Below are 18,600 nucleotides of genomic sequence, written 5' to 3'. Positions count from 1 at the left end.
CTGGCTTGTGTCCTTTGTTTGGATTTTGTTTGGCATCATTTATTAGCTAAAGATCATAGATGTGCTGGTTTGGACAACTCACCCGGACATCGAGAACTCTGAGCATCTCTAATGCAGTGCTATTCATTCCTCTTCCTGGGGAACCTACATGGTGTGCATGTTTTTGCTCCACTCCAGCACTAACACAGCGGATTCAATTAATGAAATACTTGATGATTAGTTGTTTTGGATGAACAGCCAATGTGTGTGTCCGTGTGTCTTGTGTGTGTGTTTGGCCCTACCTGTTCAGTGTGTGTGTGTGTGTGTTTGGCCCTACCTGTTCAGTGTGTGTGTTTGGCCCTACCTGTTCAGTGTGTGTGTGTGTGTGTGTGTGTTTGGCCCTACCTGTTCAGTGTGTGTGTGTGTGTGTGTGTGTGTTTGGCCCTACCTGTTCAGTGTGTGTGTGTGTGTTTGGCCCTACCTGTTCAGTGTGTGTGTGTGTGTGTGTGTGTGTGTGTGTGTGTGTGTGTGTGTGTGTTTTGGCCCTACCTGTTCAGTGTGTGTGTGTGTGTGTTTGGCCCTACCTGTTCAGTGTGTGTGTGTGTGTGGTCCTCGACGCCCGTGATGGCCTCCCTCCATAATTGATAATGCACTCAGGATGTTCTCAGGCCAGACAGACAGGTCATTAAGCCTAATCCCTTAATAACAGAGACATAAATGTTTTGCTTATTACTCCACACAATGGGACTCAATAGTGTGCCATGGTGGGGATGGTGCAGAAGGGATTACAGGACAATTCACAATTCAGGGATTAAAAGGGTTTTGTAATCTGGGACATATTGGGGAGCATGGCTTGTTGCATGTATGTGGAATTGTGAGCGCGAGCATGTGTTGGGGGGGGCAGTGCGTGTGTGTGTGCGTTTCTAGCTTTGGTGCTTTGCCTTTTCTTACCCAAAAAGTTCTCCCATACAGCCTCAATAATTTTGTTCTGGCCCCATCACTGCAAAGCCAGATGTCTTTATCAATCAATAGTCTGATGCCAATGAATGTCTCCGACGCCACAACATAATGGCGAGCCAATCAGCCAAGCGCTATTCAATGCCTCGCTGCCTTCAATCTGACTGACAGGCATTGCTCGCCTTCCTTTGTCACATGTCATTTCTTTCAACCGGCCCCCAGCCTTTGGTTCCCTCGCATACATACATCCACATGACATTGGGTCTACTTGTACTTCCATATCCCAGGACATCCAATCCCACCCTTGAATAATTAACATTAAGAAGGTCCCTATCTGAGGGTTTGGAACATGGGCCACTCTTCCTTGTTCATTGGCTGGCCCGGGCTAAAGAGGGCGTCAAAGAAGTTGAAGACCGTTTCTCAAACATACCAGCACTTCATCTATGCCGGGAATCCAGCAGTTATTGTAAGTATACATCTTTGCTTAGAGGAATCTCTAGTATAAAAATGTTAAAAATGATGTGGGAACCATAGTTGGGTGTTTTGAGAGGGCAAAACATGTGATAATTGGAGTACTGCAGGGTAGAGTTTCACCAGCAGAGACAGATCTGTGTCTAGACATATTGTCAGTAGTTTTAGTATTAACACAAATGACTTTCTGAAACAATGGATGCCGAGCCATGTTGTCGGATTCCTTGAACCAAAAGATGGTTTTATTTTATAAAATGGGGAAATAACCATAGTAGGGACACTTACACCATTACATTTGTCTCACATTGTTGTTCAGTGTGTCTCCAGGTGAGGTGACTGATAAACTCCTACTACTGTGAACAGATAGTGATTTATTTCGTTTCATATTGACCCTATCTATCAGTAATAGGAATCATTGCTGTGATTGTGTGGGGGGGGGGGCTTTACGGATGCTTATAAAACAAGCTTTCTCGAAATTAGATATGGAAAGCAATGCGTTTGCTTATGTGTTCATGCATTCAATGAATCCTTCTTTCAATTAGGCTCTTGATATCTTAATATTGACTAATTAGAGTGTGTATCACTGTAGCTAAGGAACCACAGCACTTGGATTAAGTACCAGTGTAGCGTTATTGGGTGGCACAGCCTACCATAAGTGGACCCTGTAGCATTTAGGCTAATGAATAGCATTAAGTCCTTAAACATCCTGTGAATCACTAAGGTTACCTGAACCGTACTATCAGGTGTCTGACCTCTTACACACTCACTGTCTGTCTCCTACATCCCATGGGGGGGGGTATGCTACATTCAACAGTCTGGGCTCACGTTTCACCCCTAGCTTTTACCTCTGGACTTTGTGTACAGTAGCGTGTGTGTGTGCTTGTGTGGGTGTTAGCATACTGTATGTATCCTCCTTCCTGGGGGTCTTGGTCTCTTAGAAGATTGGTTTGGGGCCTCTTATCGACTCGTGGGTCATGTTCTGAGGTCACGTTTCTCTCTAGGTGGGGTACTCTTGGCCAGCTCGGGTCTGTGAGTTGCTGATGTCGTTGTCGTCGTTGTCGTTGTTTTTTAAAATGCTTAATGTAGGTGAAATGTCATGTGAACAGTATGACGCTAACCCAATTCACTACTGATTATCATCCGACAGTAACGGCAACTGCTTAGGTCATGTGGTGTTCTGCCTCTCTGTCACTGTCTTTCAGAGAGTGTTCCCCGTCCAGAGAGAAAGAGAGGAGTGGGAGACCAGCAGTGTATTAGAGGCTCTGGGTCTGAAGATACTCCTTGGACTTGACCTTGAACTATCCTCTACCTGGACAAAAGGAGGAACCTATTCACGGGCGGAAATGGAGAGCAGCAAGGTGACTGACCCTGAAGTATGGGAAACCAGTCACCGTTGAATTAATCGAATCAAAGTTTATTTGTCACGTGCGCCGAATACAACAGGTGTAGGTAGACCTGACAGTGAAATGCTTACTCACAGGCTCTAACCAACAGTTCAAAAAGGTTATGGGGTGAACAATAGGTAAGTAAAGAAATAAAAACAACAGTAAAAAGACAGTGAAAAATAACAGCAGCGAGGCTACGTGTATATAGACACAGGTTAGTCGGGCTGATTGAGGTAATATGTGCATGTAGATATGGTTAAAGTGACTATGCACATATGATTAACATATGCATTATCACCCAGGATGCTCTCGATGTTGCAGCTGTAGAACCCATGCCAAATCTTTTTAGTTTCCTGAGGGGGAATAGGATTTGTCGTGCCCTCTTCACGACTGTCTTGATGTGTTTGGACCATTCTAGTTTGTTGGTGATGTGGACACCAAAAAAATTGAAGCTCTCAACCTGCTCCACAACAGCCCTGTCGATGAGAATGGGGGCGTGCTTGGTCCTCCTTTTCCTGTAGTCCACAATCATCTCCCTAGTCTTGGTTACGTTCAAGGATAGGTTGTTATTCTGGCACTACCCGGCCAGGTCTCTGACCTCCTCCCTATAGGCTGTCTCGTCGTTGTCGGTGATCAGGCCTACCACTGTTGTGTCGTCTGCAAACTTAATGATGGTGTTGGAGTCGTGCCTGGCCATGCAGTCATGGGTGAACAGGGAGTACAGGAGGGGACGGAGCACGCACCCCTGAGGGGCTCCAGTGTTGAGGATCAGCGTGGCAGATGTGTTGCTACCTACCCTCACCACCTGGGGGCGGTCCGTCAGGAAGTCCAGGATCCAGTTGCAGAGGGAGGTGTTTAGTCCCAGGATCCTTAGCTTAGTGATGAGCTTTGAGGGTACTATGGAGTTGAACGCTGAGCTGTAGTCAATGAATAGCATTCTCATGTAGGTGTTCCTTTTGTCCAGGTGGGAAAGGGCAGTGTGGAGTGCAATAGAGATTGCATCATCTGTGGATCCGTTTGGGCAGTATGCAAATTGGAGTGGGTCTAGGGTTTCTGGGATAATGGTGTTGATGTGAGCCATTACCATCCTTTCAAAGCACTTCATGGCTACGGGCGTGAGTGCTATGGGTCTATAGTCATTTAGGCAGGTTGCCTTCGTGTTCTTGGGCACAGGTACTATGGTGGTCTGCTTGAAACATGTTGGTATTACAGACTCAATCAAGGACATGTTGAAAATGTCAGTGAAGACACCTGCAGGTTGGTCAGCACATGCCCGGAGCACATGTCCTGGTAATCCTTTTGGCCCCGCAGCCTTGTGAATGCTGACCTGTTTAAAGGTCTTACTCACATCGGCTACGGAGAGCATGATCACACAGTCGTCCGGAACAGCTGATGCTCTCATGCATGCCTCAGTGTTGCTTGCCTCGAAGCGAGTATAGAAGATTTAGCTCGTCTGGTAGGCTCATGTCACTGGGCAGCTTGCGGCTGTGCTTCCATTTGTAGTATATAATAGTTTGCAAGCCCTGCCACATAAGACGATCGTCGGAGCCGGTGTAGTACGATTCAATCTTAGGCCTATATTGACGCTTTGCCTGTTTGATGGTTCATCGGAGGGCATAGCAGGATTTCTTATAAGCTTCCGGGTTAGGGTCCTGCACCTTGAAAGCGGCAGCTCTACCCTTTAGCTCATTGAGAATGTTGCCTGTAATCCATGGCTTCTGTTTGGGATATGTACGTACAGTCACTGTGGGGACGACATCCTCGATGCACTTATTGATAAAGCCAGTGACTGATGTGGTGTACTCCTTAATGCCATCGGAAGAATCCCGGAACATTATTTACCAGTCTGTGCTAGCAAAACAGTCCTGTAGTTTAGCATCTGCTTCATCTGACCACTTTTTTATAGACCGAGTCACTGGTGCTACCTGATTTAATTTTTGCTTGTAAGCAGGAATCAGGAGTATATAATTGTGGTCAGATTTACAAAATGGAGGGCGAGGGAGAGCTTGTACGCGCCTCTGTGTGTGGAGTACAGGTGATCTAGAATTTTTTTCCCTCTGGTTTCACACGTTGATAGAAATTAGGTAGAACTGATTTAAGTTTCCCTGCATTAAAATCTCTGGTCACTAGGAGTGTCACCTTTGGGTGAGTTGTTTCCTGTTTGCTTATTTCCTTATACAGCTGACCGAGTGCGGTCTTAGTGCCAGCATCCATCTGTGGTGGTAAATAAACAGCAAGCGAAAAGTATAGCTGAAAACTCTCGAGGCAAATAGTGGTCTGCATTTTATCACAAGATACTCGACTTCAGGCGAGCAAAATCTAGAGACTTCCTTAGATTTCGTGCACCAGCTGTTGTTTACAAACATGCACACAATATTGACGTTAACGGCAGCTTTCCCAGCCGCCTTCTGCTTGTGATTGTGTTGTAATACATATTATATGTTTCGACACTGAGTATACAAAACATTATGAACACTGGCTGTTCCATGACATAGACTGACCAGGTGAATCCAGGTGAAAGCTATGATCCCTTATTGATATATATATATATATTTTTTTTTAACGTTTTATTGTTGCATTTCCTTTAAAACAGCTCAAATATATTTTTGCACGGAATTTTATACACATTAAAACGGCATAAAAACATAAAACACAGCATTTGAATATTACATTTAAAAAGTACATGTTGTTAAAAACAATAGAAACAGCCATGAATAATAGTACTTTTTCTTGTAAAACGTCCAATCTGTAAAAGCCATTTAAAATATGTACAAATGATTTAACAAAAGTAAAACATTTTTAAGACATGAAAACATGTTAAAAAGCTGTCTTCGATCACTTATTGATGTCACTTGTTAAAACCACTTCAATCAGTGTAGATGAAGGGGAGGAGACAGGGTAGCCTTTTCCTGATGTCAAATGACCTAGTGGCCTCATGGGTGGAATGTTGTTCATATTTTTCATAATTTAGTAATTAATAAACCTTCTTTTTTTTTGTTACTCAAAAATTGTCAAACAATTTTGTTATATTTCAGTCTTCTGTGGTGTATATAAAGTGTAATATTGTGATGAAAACTCTACATTTAATACATTTCAACTCTTATATCTGACCTGGTATTTCTTGTAAGCCCATAACCATGCGTGTGAGGTGTATACTTTTGTTTCAAATTAGATTTGGTTAAGACTACCAAGAAACACTCTGTGTGACCCTGATTTAGCCCACTGTAGGAAAGAAGGATTTTTAAGCCTTGAGACAATTGAGACATGGATTGTGTATGTGTGCCCTTTCAGAGGGTGTAGGGCAAGACAAAAGATTGAAGTGCCTTTGAATGGGGTATGGTAATAGGTGCCAGGAGCACCGGTTTGTGTCAAGAACTGCAAAGCTGCTGGGGTTTTCACGCTCAACCGTTTCCCGTGTGTATCAAGAATGGTCCACCACCCAAAGGACATCCAGCCAAATGTGTAGATTCCATGCCCCAATGATTTGAGGCTGTTCTGAGGGCAAAAGGGGGGGTGCAACTCAATATTAGGAAGGTGTTCTTTATGTTTTGTACACTCAGTGCACATATACATACAGTGTATATAATATCATAAATATATTGTAAATATATATATTTCTCTATATACATTACAATACTAAATATATGTGTAATTCATTTGTAATATATCTTTGTTCCAATATATTTATCTATTACTGTTTATTCATTGACATACTCCTCAATCCTGTCCCGTATGTGTCCCCAGCAGCCGGTGAAGGAGGTGCCTCCCCAGCCTCGCTACCCCACCCCGCCCCTGGCATCATCCTCGTCTTTGACCCCGATATACTCCCCCTCAATGAGAAACGCCACTGGCTCCATGCAACATGTACAGGTGGCCTCTTCTGGTAAGGAGCATTGAGAACTTTGCAAGACACCTCCAGATAATTGTTCGAACTGGATGGAATATGGGGAAAAATGCACCAAATTATTTTTTAATCTTCAACATGGAAATGATACCAAAAATAATTTACTGAAACTTTTTACAAATGGTGGAGTCATCCATGATTCACCAAACCATAATTGACAGCTGTGCCATATAGATTGAAAAATAGTTGGCAAGAGATTTTCGATGTACCGATTCCATGGCACATGGTTTAGGAACTGATACGGAAAATGACACCGGATTCAAAACTTAGAATTTTTCTATTTAAATTATTATACAAAATTCTTGGAACCAATAGAATGTTATATATATACAGTGCCTTGCGAAAATATTTGGCCCCCTTGAACTTTGCGAACTTTTGCCACATTTCAGGCTTCAAACATAAAGATAAAAAACTGTATTTTTTTGTGAAGAATCAACAACAAGTGGGACACAATCATGAAGTGGAACGACATTTATTGGATATTTCAAACTTTTTTATCAAATCAAAAACTGAAAAATTGGCTGTGCAAAATTATTCAGCCCCTTTACTTTCAGTGCAGCAAACTCTCTACAGAAGTCCAGTGAGGATCTCTGAATGATCCAATGTTGACCTAAATGACTACTGATGATAAATACAATCCACCTGTGTGTAATCAAGTCTCCGTATAAATGCACCTGCACTGTGATAGTCTCAGAGGTCCGTTAAAAGCGCAGAGAGCATCATGAAGAACAAGGAACACACCAGGCAAGTCCGAGATACTGTTGTGAAGAAGTTTAAAGCCGGATTTGGATACAAAAAGATTTCCTAAGCTTTAAACATCCCAAGGAGCACTGTGCAAGCGATAATATTGAAATGGAAGGAGTATCAGACCACTGCAAATCTACCAAGGCCTGGCCGTCCCTCTAAACTTTCAGCTCATACAAGGAGAAGACTGATCAGAGATGCAGCCAAGAGGCCCATGATCACTCTGGATGAACTGCAGAGATCTACAGCTGAGGTGGGAGACTCTGTCCATAGGACAACAATCAGTCGTATATTGCACAAATCTGGCCTTTATGGAAGAGTGGCAAGAAGAAAGCCATTTCTTAAAGATATCCATAAAAAGTGTTGTTTAAAGTTTGCCACAAGCTACCTGGGAGACACACCAAACATGTGGAAGAAGGTGCTCTGGTCAGATGAAACCAAAATTTAACTTTTTGGCAACAATGCAAAACGTTATGTTTGGCGTAAAAGCAACACCCTGAACACACCATCCCCACTGTCAAACATGGTGGTGGCAGCATCATAGTTTGGGCCTGCTTTTCTTCAGCAGGGACAGGGAAGATGGTTAAAATTGATGGGAAGATGGATGGAGCCAAATACAGGACCATTCTGGAAGAAAACCTGATGGAGTCTGCAAAAGACCTGAGACTGGGACGGGGATTTGTCTTCCAACAAGACAATGATCCAAAACATAAAGCAAAATCTACAATGGAATGGTTAAAAAATAAACATATCCAGGTGTTAGAATGGCCAAGTCAAAGTCCAGACCTGAATCCAATCGAGAATCTGTGGAAAGAACTGAAAACTGCTGTTCACAAATGCTCTCCATCCAACCTCACTGAGCTTGAGCTGTTTTGCAAAGAGGAATGGGAAAAAATTTCAGTCTCTCGATGTGCAAAACTGATAGAGACATACCCCAAGCGACTTACAGCTGTAATCGCAGCAAAAGGTGGTGCTACAAAGTATTAACTTAAGGGGGCTGAATAATTTTGCACGCCCAATTTTTCAGTTTTTGATTTGTTAAAAAAGTTTGAAATATCCAATAAATGTCGTTCCACTTCATGATTGTGTCCCACTTGTTGTTGATTCTTCACAAAAAAAGTACAGTTTTATATCTTTATGTTTGAAGCCTGAAATGTGGCAAAAGGTCGCAAAGTTCAAGGGGGCCGAATACTTTCGCAAGGCACTGTATATGGGAGACACAACCTTCCCAGCTCTGTAGATTTTGCGGCGAAGAGACAGTCATTAGATCATTTATTTTGGTAATGTCCATATGTAGCTCTCCAACTTTAGCACCACCAAAGCACACCCAGACCATCACATTGCCTCCACCATGCTTGATAGACGGCGTCAATCACTCCTCCAGCATCTTTTTATTTTTTTTTCTGCGTCTCGCAAATGTTCTTCTTTGTGATCCAAACACCTCACACTTAGATCCGTCTGTCCATAACACTTTTTTCCAATCTTCCTCTGTCCAGTGTCTATATTCTTTTGCCCGTCTTAATCTTTTCTTTTTATTGGCCAGTCTGAGATTTTTCTTTGCAACTCTGCCTACAAGGCCAGCATCGCGGAGTTGCCTCTTCACTGTTGACGTTGAGACTGGTGTTTTGTGGGTAAGTCCTCAACTGGCAGCTTCATTGAATAGTACCCGCAAAACACCAGTCTCAACGTCAACAGTGAAGAGGCGACTCCGGGACAGACACTCTAATGTACTTGTCCTCTTGCTCAATTGTGCACTGGGGCCTCCCACTCCTCTTTCTATTCTGGTTAGGGCCAGTTTGTTCTGTGAATGGAGTAGTACACAGCATTGTACGAGATATTCAGTTTCTTGGCAATTTCTCGCATGGAATAGCCTTCATTTCTCAGAACAAGAATAGATTCACGAGTTTCCGAAGAAAGTTCTTTGTTTCTGGACATTTTGAGCCTATAATCGAACCTATTTTGAGCCTATAATCAAATACTCAACGAGTCTGAAGGTCAGTTTTATTGCTTCTTTAATAAGGACAACAGTTTTCAGCTGTGCTAAAATAATTGCAAAAGGTTTTTCTAATGATCAATTAGCCTTTTAAAATGATAAATTTGACAATAAATGTGCTTTTCTTTCAAAAACTAGTGACCCCAAACTTTTGAATGGAGGTGTGTATATATATATATATATATATACATCCATTCATTTCTTTTAAAAATATATTTTACGTCATTATTTTTCACTAACCCTAAATATATATATATATATAGTACATATATATATATATATGTGTGTGTGTATTTATATGTATGTACAGTGTGTATGTATGTATGTGTATATGTATGTATATTTATATATATATATATGTGTATGTCTGTATGTACAGTGGGGAGAACAAGTATTTGATACACTGCCGATTTTGCAGGTTTTCCTACTTACAAAGTATGTAGAGGTCTGTCATTTTTATCATATGTACATTTCAACTCTGAGAGACGGAATCTAAATCTAAATCTAAATCTTACTTAAAAATCATACAATGTGATTTTTGACCAAAAGCTCTATTTTCTCATCAGACCACATGACCTTCTCCCATTCCTTTTTTGTTTTAGATTCCAGTCTCTTTTAATCCATGATGGCGTAATGTGTTACAGGTTTTCTTTGAGACTGTTGTCCCAGCTCTCTTCAGGTCATTGACCAGGTCCTGTAGTTCTGGACCTCCTCATGATCATTGATGCCCCATGTGATCTTACTTTGAGCCCCAGACCAAAGGTGATTGACCGTCATCTTGAACTTCTTCCATTTTCTAAAAACCTTCTCACCAAAATTGGCAGTGTCTACAATTTTATCCCTGATGTCCTTACACCCTCTCTGGTCTTGGCCATCTCCCAAACAGGTGCAGTGTAATGATTGGAGAACAGGAGGGCTGTATGAAAAACTAACAGGTGGTTATAGACTGTATATGCATAAAATGCATATTATATTACTTAAAAAATCATATAATGTGATTTTATGGATTTTCTGGATTTTTGTTTTAGATTCCGTCTCTCACAGTTGAAGTGTACCTACAGACCTCTATATGTAAGTAGGAAAACCTGCATATTGGCAGTGTATAAATACTTGGTCTCCCACTGTATATATATATATATAATATATATATTTACAAAAAAAATATATAGGGGATTGGAAAGGATGCAGACAATTACATTGATGGAAGCTACAATCTATCTGCAATATTAAAGCTGATCTCCCCTCTAAAGAAACACACTGGAGTGGTGAAGGTAGGTTTATACATATAAAGGGACTGGTAGTAGAAATATAAAATATTAAAGCTGATCTCCCCTCTAAAGAAACACACTGGAGTGGTGAAGGTAGGTTTATACATATAAAGGGACTGGTAGTAGAAATATAAAATATTAAAGCTGATCTACCCTCTAAAGAAACACACTGGAGTGGTGAAGGTAGGTTTATACATATAAAGGGACTGGTAGTAGAAATATAAAATATTAAAGCTGATCGACCCCCTCAAAAAACATTTAAATACATTTTAAAAAGATGCCTCTCGCTTCCAAAAAGTTTAGGATAGGATATCGACTGCTTTGCTGTCTAAAATCAAAATAATTCCGAATTGCTGAAATTACTGCAATACTGTTAAAGAGCGACTGAGCTGAACAATCACCTTCTCTGGTATGAGTCAGAAACATTCATTCTAGTCAGAATTGGCTACAAAGTGTAAATAGGACAATTTTTGTCATAAAGTCAGTATCGTCCAAAACGGAGATTTGCAGATGTAAGGAATACATTGTGCGTATCAGTTTTCCTTGTGTTGGGTTTATTTCTATCCTGCCCACATGCCCATAGCTGTCAGCATCCAAGTAATCATCAATTCAGAGCGAAGCTGCACGCAACCCAATAGTTATGCCCACGCCGACCATGGTGAATTGGGTTTGACTTTGAATATCCCATGGGGCTAGTTAGGGGCCGTCAGTAAATTACACAATGTACATGGTGCAATATCAAAAGATGTCAATTTAAATACTTAAAAAACCTAAAACAACTTATAGATGGTAGAAACTCATATATAAATATTGAAAGCATTTAACGAGAAAACTAAAAGGTGTACAAGATGAAAATATTGCTCATTTACATTGTGTAATTTATTGACGGTCCCTAACTAGCCCCACAGATCGGCTACCCAAAATCAAACCAAGCCGCCTGAAAGAAGTTGGCTAGTTTGCTTAGGTGACTTCCAGACACAAGAACTGGTTAAATTGTTTCAAGTTATTTAGAAGGGTGAGTGACTGCAACTGTGTACTGTTTTGGCAGAGTGAATGTACAAATACTTCCCGCGTGTGAAAACATACAAGAGACACCCACATCAAAGCAAGTCTCCAAGCCCCCAAATCTCATTCTCAGTCACATTTCCTAATGAGTAGGATTGAAACAGTGTAAATCAGTCAGCTCAGCTGCTCTTTAATACATTTTGATCACTTTTCATGTCATTTTGGCCAGCTAATGCAAGTGTGAACCTCTTTTATTAATGGATTTACCGTTAGCTCCAGCAAACGGCAGGCTACATGTTGGCAAAATGAAAATCCGACCCACTTGTATTCTTTTATATCCGACCCACTTGTATTCTTTTATATTCTTTCACTTGTATTCTTTTATATCCGACCCACTTGTATTCTTTTATATTCTTTCACTTGTATTCTTTTATATCCGACCCACTTGTATTCTTTTATATCCGACCCACTTGTATTATTTTATATCCGACCCACTTGTATTCTTTTATATCCGACCCACTTGTATTCTTTTATATCCGACCCACTTGTATTCTTTTATATCCGACCCACTTGTATTCTTTTATATCCGACCCACTTGTATTCTTTTATATCCGACCCACTTGTATTCTTTTATATCCGACCCACTTGTATTCTTTTATATTCTTTCACTTGTATTCTTTTATATCCGACCCACTTGTATTCTTTTATATCCGACCCACTTGTATTCTTTTATATCCGACCCACTTGTATTCTTTTATATCCGACCCACTTGTATTCTTTTATATCCGACCCACTTGTATTCTTTTATATCCGACCCACTTGTATTCTTTTATATTCTTTCACTTGTATTCTTTTATATCCGACCCACTTGTATAAATTACAACTTTATAGTACTATATTACTAACTAGCTAGATAATTATTTTGTGTCTAAACCAACCAGATTTTATTGATCTGAAACATGTTATCTTGAATGGGCCAAGTCAGCTGCGACACTCTCACCAGGGGAAGTTTGAGCTAGCATTTTCACTGTGGGTATGCTAGCTAACATGTCAAAAAACCCATTATTAACCCCCAAGTAATCATACACAATTCGTACATGACAATAAACCACAAGGTTTAAAGTATCCAAAACAACTCAAATCAAAATTGACACAAAGATACATTTTTTGTTGAAGCGTGATATAACAGACTGTGTTGTGTTTGTCTTTGTAGTTGTTGGCTCCTTTAATTTGCTGAAGCCTCCAGAGAGGGACCAAACCCTGTTCTCCCAGATGAAGCCTATCAAGTCTCTGAGACAGGCTGGGATCACTGCTGTCTTCACTGGACAAAACGTCAGTCATTTCATGGAGCTTGTTCTGATAGATAGATAGATAGATAGATAGATAGATAGATAGATAGATAGATAGATAGATAGATAGATAGATAGATAGATAGATAGATAGATGTAAATAAATGTAAATAAAGTCAAATATCATTTGTATGCTCCGTGTAATATAATGCTCTATTATGATTCCAAAACGCTATATCCATTTTCAGAAATGTTGGTAATTCTGTATTTTTTTTATACTTACGAAAGAGATCGGTGTGTATTTTTCATATCGAATCATGGCATGGAGTTGTTAAATGACAGACATGTGTTTGTTTGAAACCTATCACGAGACACTTTTTTTCCAGAGAGACTATCACATTTCTTGCCAAACAAGATACACAGAGCATTCGGAATGTATTCAGACCCCTTTACTTTTCCCACATTTTGTTACGTTTACAGCCTCATTCTAAAATGAATGAAATAGATGTTTTTCCCTTCATCAATCTTACACCCAATACCCCATAATGACAATGACATTTTTTTATTTTTTTATTTTTAAATAAACAGAAATATGACATTTACATAAGTATTCAGACCCTTTACTCAGTACTTTGGTGAAGCACCTTGGCAGCGATTACAGACTTGAGTCTTCTTGGGTATGACACTACAAACTTTGCACACCTGTATTTGGGTAGTTTCTTCGATTAATAATAATAAAATAATAATATATGCCATTTAGCAGACGCTTTTATCCAAAGCGACTTACAGTCATGCGTGCATACATTCTACGTATGGGTGGTCCTGGGAATCGAACCCACTACCCTGGCGTTACAAGCTCCATGCTCTACCAACTGAGCTACAGAAGGACATTCCTATCTGCAGATGCCCTCAAGCTCTGTCGGGTTGGATGGGGAGCGTCGCAGCACAGGTATTCTCAGGTCTCTCCAGAGATGTTCGATCGGGTTCAAGTCTGGTCTCTGGCTGGGCCACTCAAGGACATTCAGAGACTTGTCCTAAAGCCACTCCTGCGTTGTCTTGGCCATGTGCTTAGGGTCATTGTCCTGTTGGAAGGTGAACCTTTGCCCCAGTCTGAGGTCCTGAGAGCTCTGCAGCATGTTTTCATCAAGGATCTCTCTGCACTTTGCTCCATTCGTCTTTCCCTCGATCCTGACTCGTCTCCCAGTCCCTGCCACGGGAAAAAAACACCCCACGGGATGATGCTGCCACCACCATGCTTCACTGTAGGGATGGTGCCAGGTTTCCTCCAGACATGATGCTTGGCATTCAGGCCAAAGAGCTCAATCTTTGGTTTCATCAGACCAGAGAATCTTTCTCATGGTCTGAGAGTCGTTTAGGTACTTTTTTGGCAAACTCGAAGTGGGCTGTCATGTGCCTTTTTTTTTTTTACAGAGGAGAGGCTTCCGTCTGGCCACTCTATTGGTGGAGTGCTGCAGAGATGGTTGTCCTTCTTCTCCCATCTCCACAGGGGAACTCTGGAGCTCTGTCAGAGTGACCATCGGGTGCTTGGTCACCTCCCTGACTAAGGCCTTTCTCCCCCGATTACAAGGTTCGGCTGGCCAGCTCTTGGTGGGTCCAAACATCTTCCATTTAAGAGTGATGGAGACCACTGTGTTCTTGGGGACCTTCAATGCTGCAGACATTTTTTGATACCCTTCCCCAGATCTGTGCCCCGACACAATCCTGTCTCGGAGCTCTACGGACAATTCCTTCGACTTCATGGCTTGGTTTTTGCTCTGACATGCACTGTCAACTGTGGGACCTTATATATAGACAGGTGTGTTCCTTTCCAAATCATGTCTAATCAATTGAATTTACCAGAGGTGGACCCCAATCAAGTTGTAGAAACATATCAAGGATGATCAATGGAAACAGGATGCACCTGAGCTCAATTTCGAATATCATAGCAAAGGGTCTGAATACTTAAATACCGTAAATAATGTATTTCTGTTTTTATATTTAATACATTTGCAAAAAAAAACTGTTTACGCTTTCTCATTATTGTCACGCCCTGCCCTTAGAGAGCCTTTTTTATTCTCTATTTGGTTAGGTCAGGGTGTGACTTGGGTGGGCAAATCTATGTTTCTATTTCTTTGTTGGCCTAGTATGGTTCCCAATCAGAGGCAGCTGTTTTTCGTTGTCTCTGATTGGGAATCATACTTAGGCAGCCCTTTTTCCCACCTTAGATTGTGGGATCTTGTTTGCGTGTAGTTGCTTTCTCCACTGCATGTAGCTTCGTTTTTGTATTTAGTTGTTTTTTCAGTGTCATTTAATAAAAGTAAAATGTACACGCTGCACCTTGGTCCAATCCATCTCTAAACGATCGTGACAATTATGGGGTATTGTGTGTAGATTAATGAGGATTTGTATTTATTTAATCCAATTTTAGAATAAGGCTCTAACATGACATATAACATATAAAAAGTCAAGGGGTCTGGATACTTTCCGAATGCACTGTATCCGACTCACTCTCAGAGAAAAGTAGCACTGCAAGGCTTTACACAGTCAAAGGTGACAAATAATGACATTTTTCATAAAGAACTGTACAAATTATACATTTGTGACATCAATATATATATTTTAAACATTTTTTGCAGTAGTATGAGATCTGGACTCTGGTCAAAAGTAATGCACGTCTTGGTATTACGCCACAAGGGAATACGGTGCCATTTGGGACGAGGCCTAACTCTAACCGAACACTATAGAATGAGGCTCGATTCATGATGGGTTGAATTTATATTTTAAATATACCGATATGAATATCCATTCCAGCTAAACAATGGATATATAGCATATTGCAACAAAGCCCATTTTAATACAACAAAAAAAACTATTAAATATGAGAACAATAATATTTTACATACACATGAAGGTACCCATAAGCATTTAATTCTGTTGAAAAATTGGTGGAGAAAGCTTTTTGGAAATAAACTGTGTGTCGATGGTATATTATCTCCTCAGAGGGCTGACAGTGAGGGGGAGCTACTGGAGCTCATTCCCATAGAGGAGGTGATCCTGGCTGACATAGACTCTCTGGTGCCCACCCACGACGAGAGTGGCCGGCCCATTGCAGAGTGGAAGAGGCAGGTTATGGTGCGCCAACTCAAGGCCAGGTTACAGGACGAGGAGGAGCAAATGATGAAGGTATGTTTTCACCGACATGCATGTAGCATTCTGTACAGTCGTTAACTGCGATGGAAGCAGATTCATGCCCAAAAAATACAAATTTGCTTCCATAGTTTTCCGGGTATGGACTGGAGTAAATTACCATTGGGTGTCTGAGGATTGTACCATTTATAGTGTGGAAGAAACTCTAACATCGTCACAAACAAGTATTTTTCATGTGTAACACTAGTTTTGTTTAGCATGTAGATAGCTAAAAGTAGCATGTAGCTGATGATGCTAACCATTTTAGCTTCAACCTTTCCATTGTTTTTAAGTTGAGACCTTTCCTTCCTTTGCTCACCACCAGGACATGGCTAATAGCTACACCGAAGCAGATGGTTGGAAGTACTCACAGGCCCACAACGCCATCCTGGGCCCGTTCGGCGAGCTGCTGACTGAGGACGACCTGCTCTACCTTGAGAGGCAGATTGAGAACGTTGCCATGCAGAAGCGCTGCCAGGCCTACGAGCTGGAGCTGGCACGTCTCACCGAGGAGCTCCGCGCCATCCTACCCGACCCCATCGGCAACATCGCCGTCAACAATGAGTTCCTCAAGCAGATGGACGCAGACGGACATCTACCTCTTCCTGTGTGGTGTAGTCGTGTCTCTGGTATTGTCAAGAGCATGTACCAACTCCTGGCCAGTCTGACGAGCCGAGATGAGGAAGTGGTTATGGAGGTGGTGGGGGAAGGGGAGGGGGAAACGGTGGGGGCAGGAGCGGGGATTGAGAGGGGCATGTGTAGGCTTCAGCGTGTTGAGATGGTGTCATCCTTCAGCCACCGCTTGGAGAGCCAGAGCTACAGCAAAGGGAGGAGGGAGAGGGTGGAGAGGGAGATCCAGCAGTCCGGGGTGTCGGTGAGGAGTTTGAGGTCCAACTTTGAAGGTCAAATTGGGGGGATTTACCCGTTTGGGGGGTTTGTGAATGACTCGCATCGACCGGTCACAAGGAGCCAGACTCCAAGAGGGAGGGTGGAAGCTTCTGAGATCGCTGTTCAAACCCCTAACGCCGCTCTAGGCTGTGAACTTGAACTAGCCCGCCATGACATCCCTACCCCAATCCGGGTCATGGAGACGACCAGCCTGAGAAAAGAACGCATTGTTGTCCTGTTCTTGAGCCACTGGAAGAAGTCAGCATACGCCATCTCTGTGAGAGCCAGGGTGAGAAAGGAGGCAGTCGAAAGAGCAGAGGCCGTGGTCGACACAATAAGGAACTCGACACAGTCAGGGACACCACATCAGACAACAACAATACAATCAGGGATACAAAATTGGACGACACAAATGGGGACGCCACACCGGACCAGCTCTCTCTTTCTCTTCTACCGCCAAAAAACTGCAGTAGACAAGATGCTCAACACCTGGCGGAGCGCCAAAATACAGTCTTCGCCGGTATCCCTAAGCCAGTGGTGCCCCACCACCTATTCCCCCGAGCACTTCCTGCCTATCCAGGTGGACGGGGCGCCGGTTGCCTACGACAGCCTGACCCTTGACCTTTTCATGCTGGGCTACTTCCACATCCTGGAGCAGGATTTGCTGGCTGAGGAGCGGAAAATGAGGCACCTGCTGTGCTTCGAGGTCTTCGATCATGTAGGTTGTTTCCCATGGGAGACCGTCAGGGACTTCCACAAGGCCATCCTCCAGGAGATCCAAGAAGGGAAGCGGCAGTGGAGTGACGGATTTGAGGACATCAAAGCCAGGTTCTTTGGGAATGCTGTAGTACCTGGAAGGTCCCATCCTGGGGTTGCCAGAGAGTGCCAGTATCCAGACACAAGGCTAGTGCCCAAGGTCATAGTGCAGACTGCCACTCCGGAAGAAGAAGAGCTTCTCAAGTGTAGCAGCGGCACGGACTTCTCCTGTTTCAGCAATGACGAGATCTGTAAATACATCAACCGTAGCTTTGCTTTCTGGAAGGAGAAAGAAGCTGAGCTGTTTGATTTCAAACACTAGTCCTTGTTTTCACTTTGCCTTTTGATATTTTTGTATAACGTTGTTGCATTTCTGGATTTTTCTTTGCCAATCTGGTGCTTTCAGGGGGTAAATTGGAAGATTGAATGCTCTGAATTCAGTTTATGAGTGTGCGTACATGTTATGCAATTGTGAATCGAATGAAAGAAGCCGAGTCTACTGTAATTAAATCCAAATCCAAATGTTTTTTTGGCTCTGCTTCCATAATGAGTATATTATGATATCGATACTGCAAATATTAAGACCAAGAGCATACGTCCCTACAACATAACCTAAGGTCTTCCCACGCCCAAGGTACAACATGATTTACTGCAGCTCAAACTGTTTTTTATTGAACCACTACAACACTATAAAAGCACCTTATGTCGAATGACCTTTTTGAAGGATCAAGTCCTCTGGATGTTCTCTGATGTTAAGCCATTCTTCTGTTGGGTG

This window comes from Oncorhynchus keta, chromosome 23 (genome assembly GCF_023373465.1).
Source record: "Oncorhynchus keta strain PuntledgeMale-10-30-2019 chromosome 23, Oket_V2, whole genome shotgun sequence".
In the NCBI taxonomy this organism is placed as follows: Eukaryota; Metazoa; Chordata; class Actinopteri; order Salmoniformes; family Salmonidae; genus Oncorhynchus; species Oncorhynchus keta.
Note: the sequence above shows the minus strand (reverse complement) of the source record.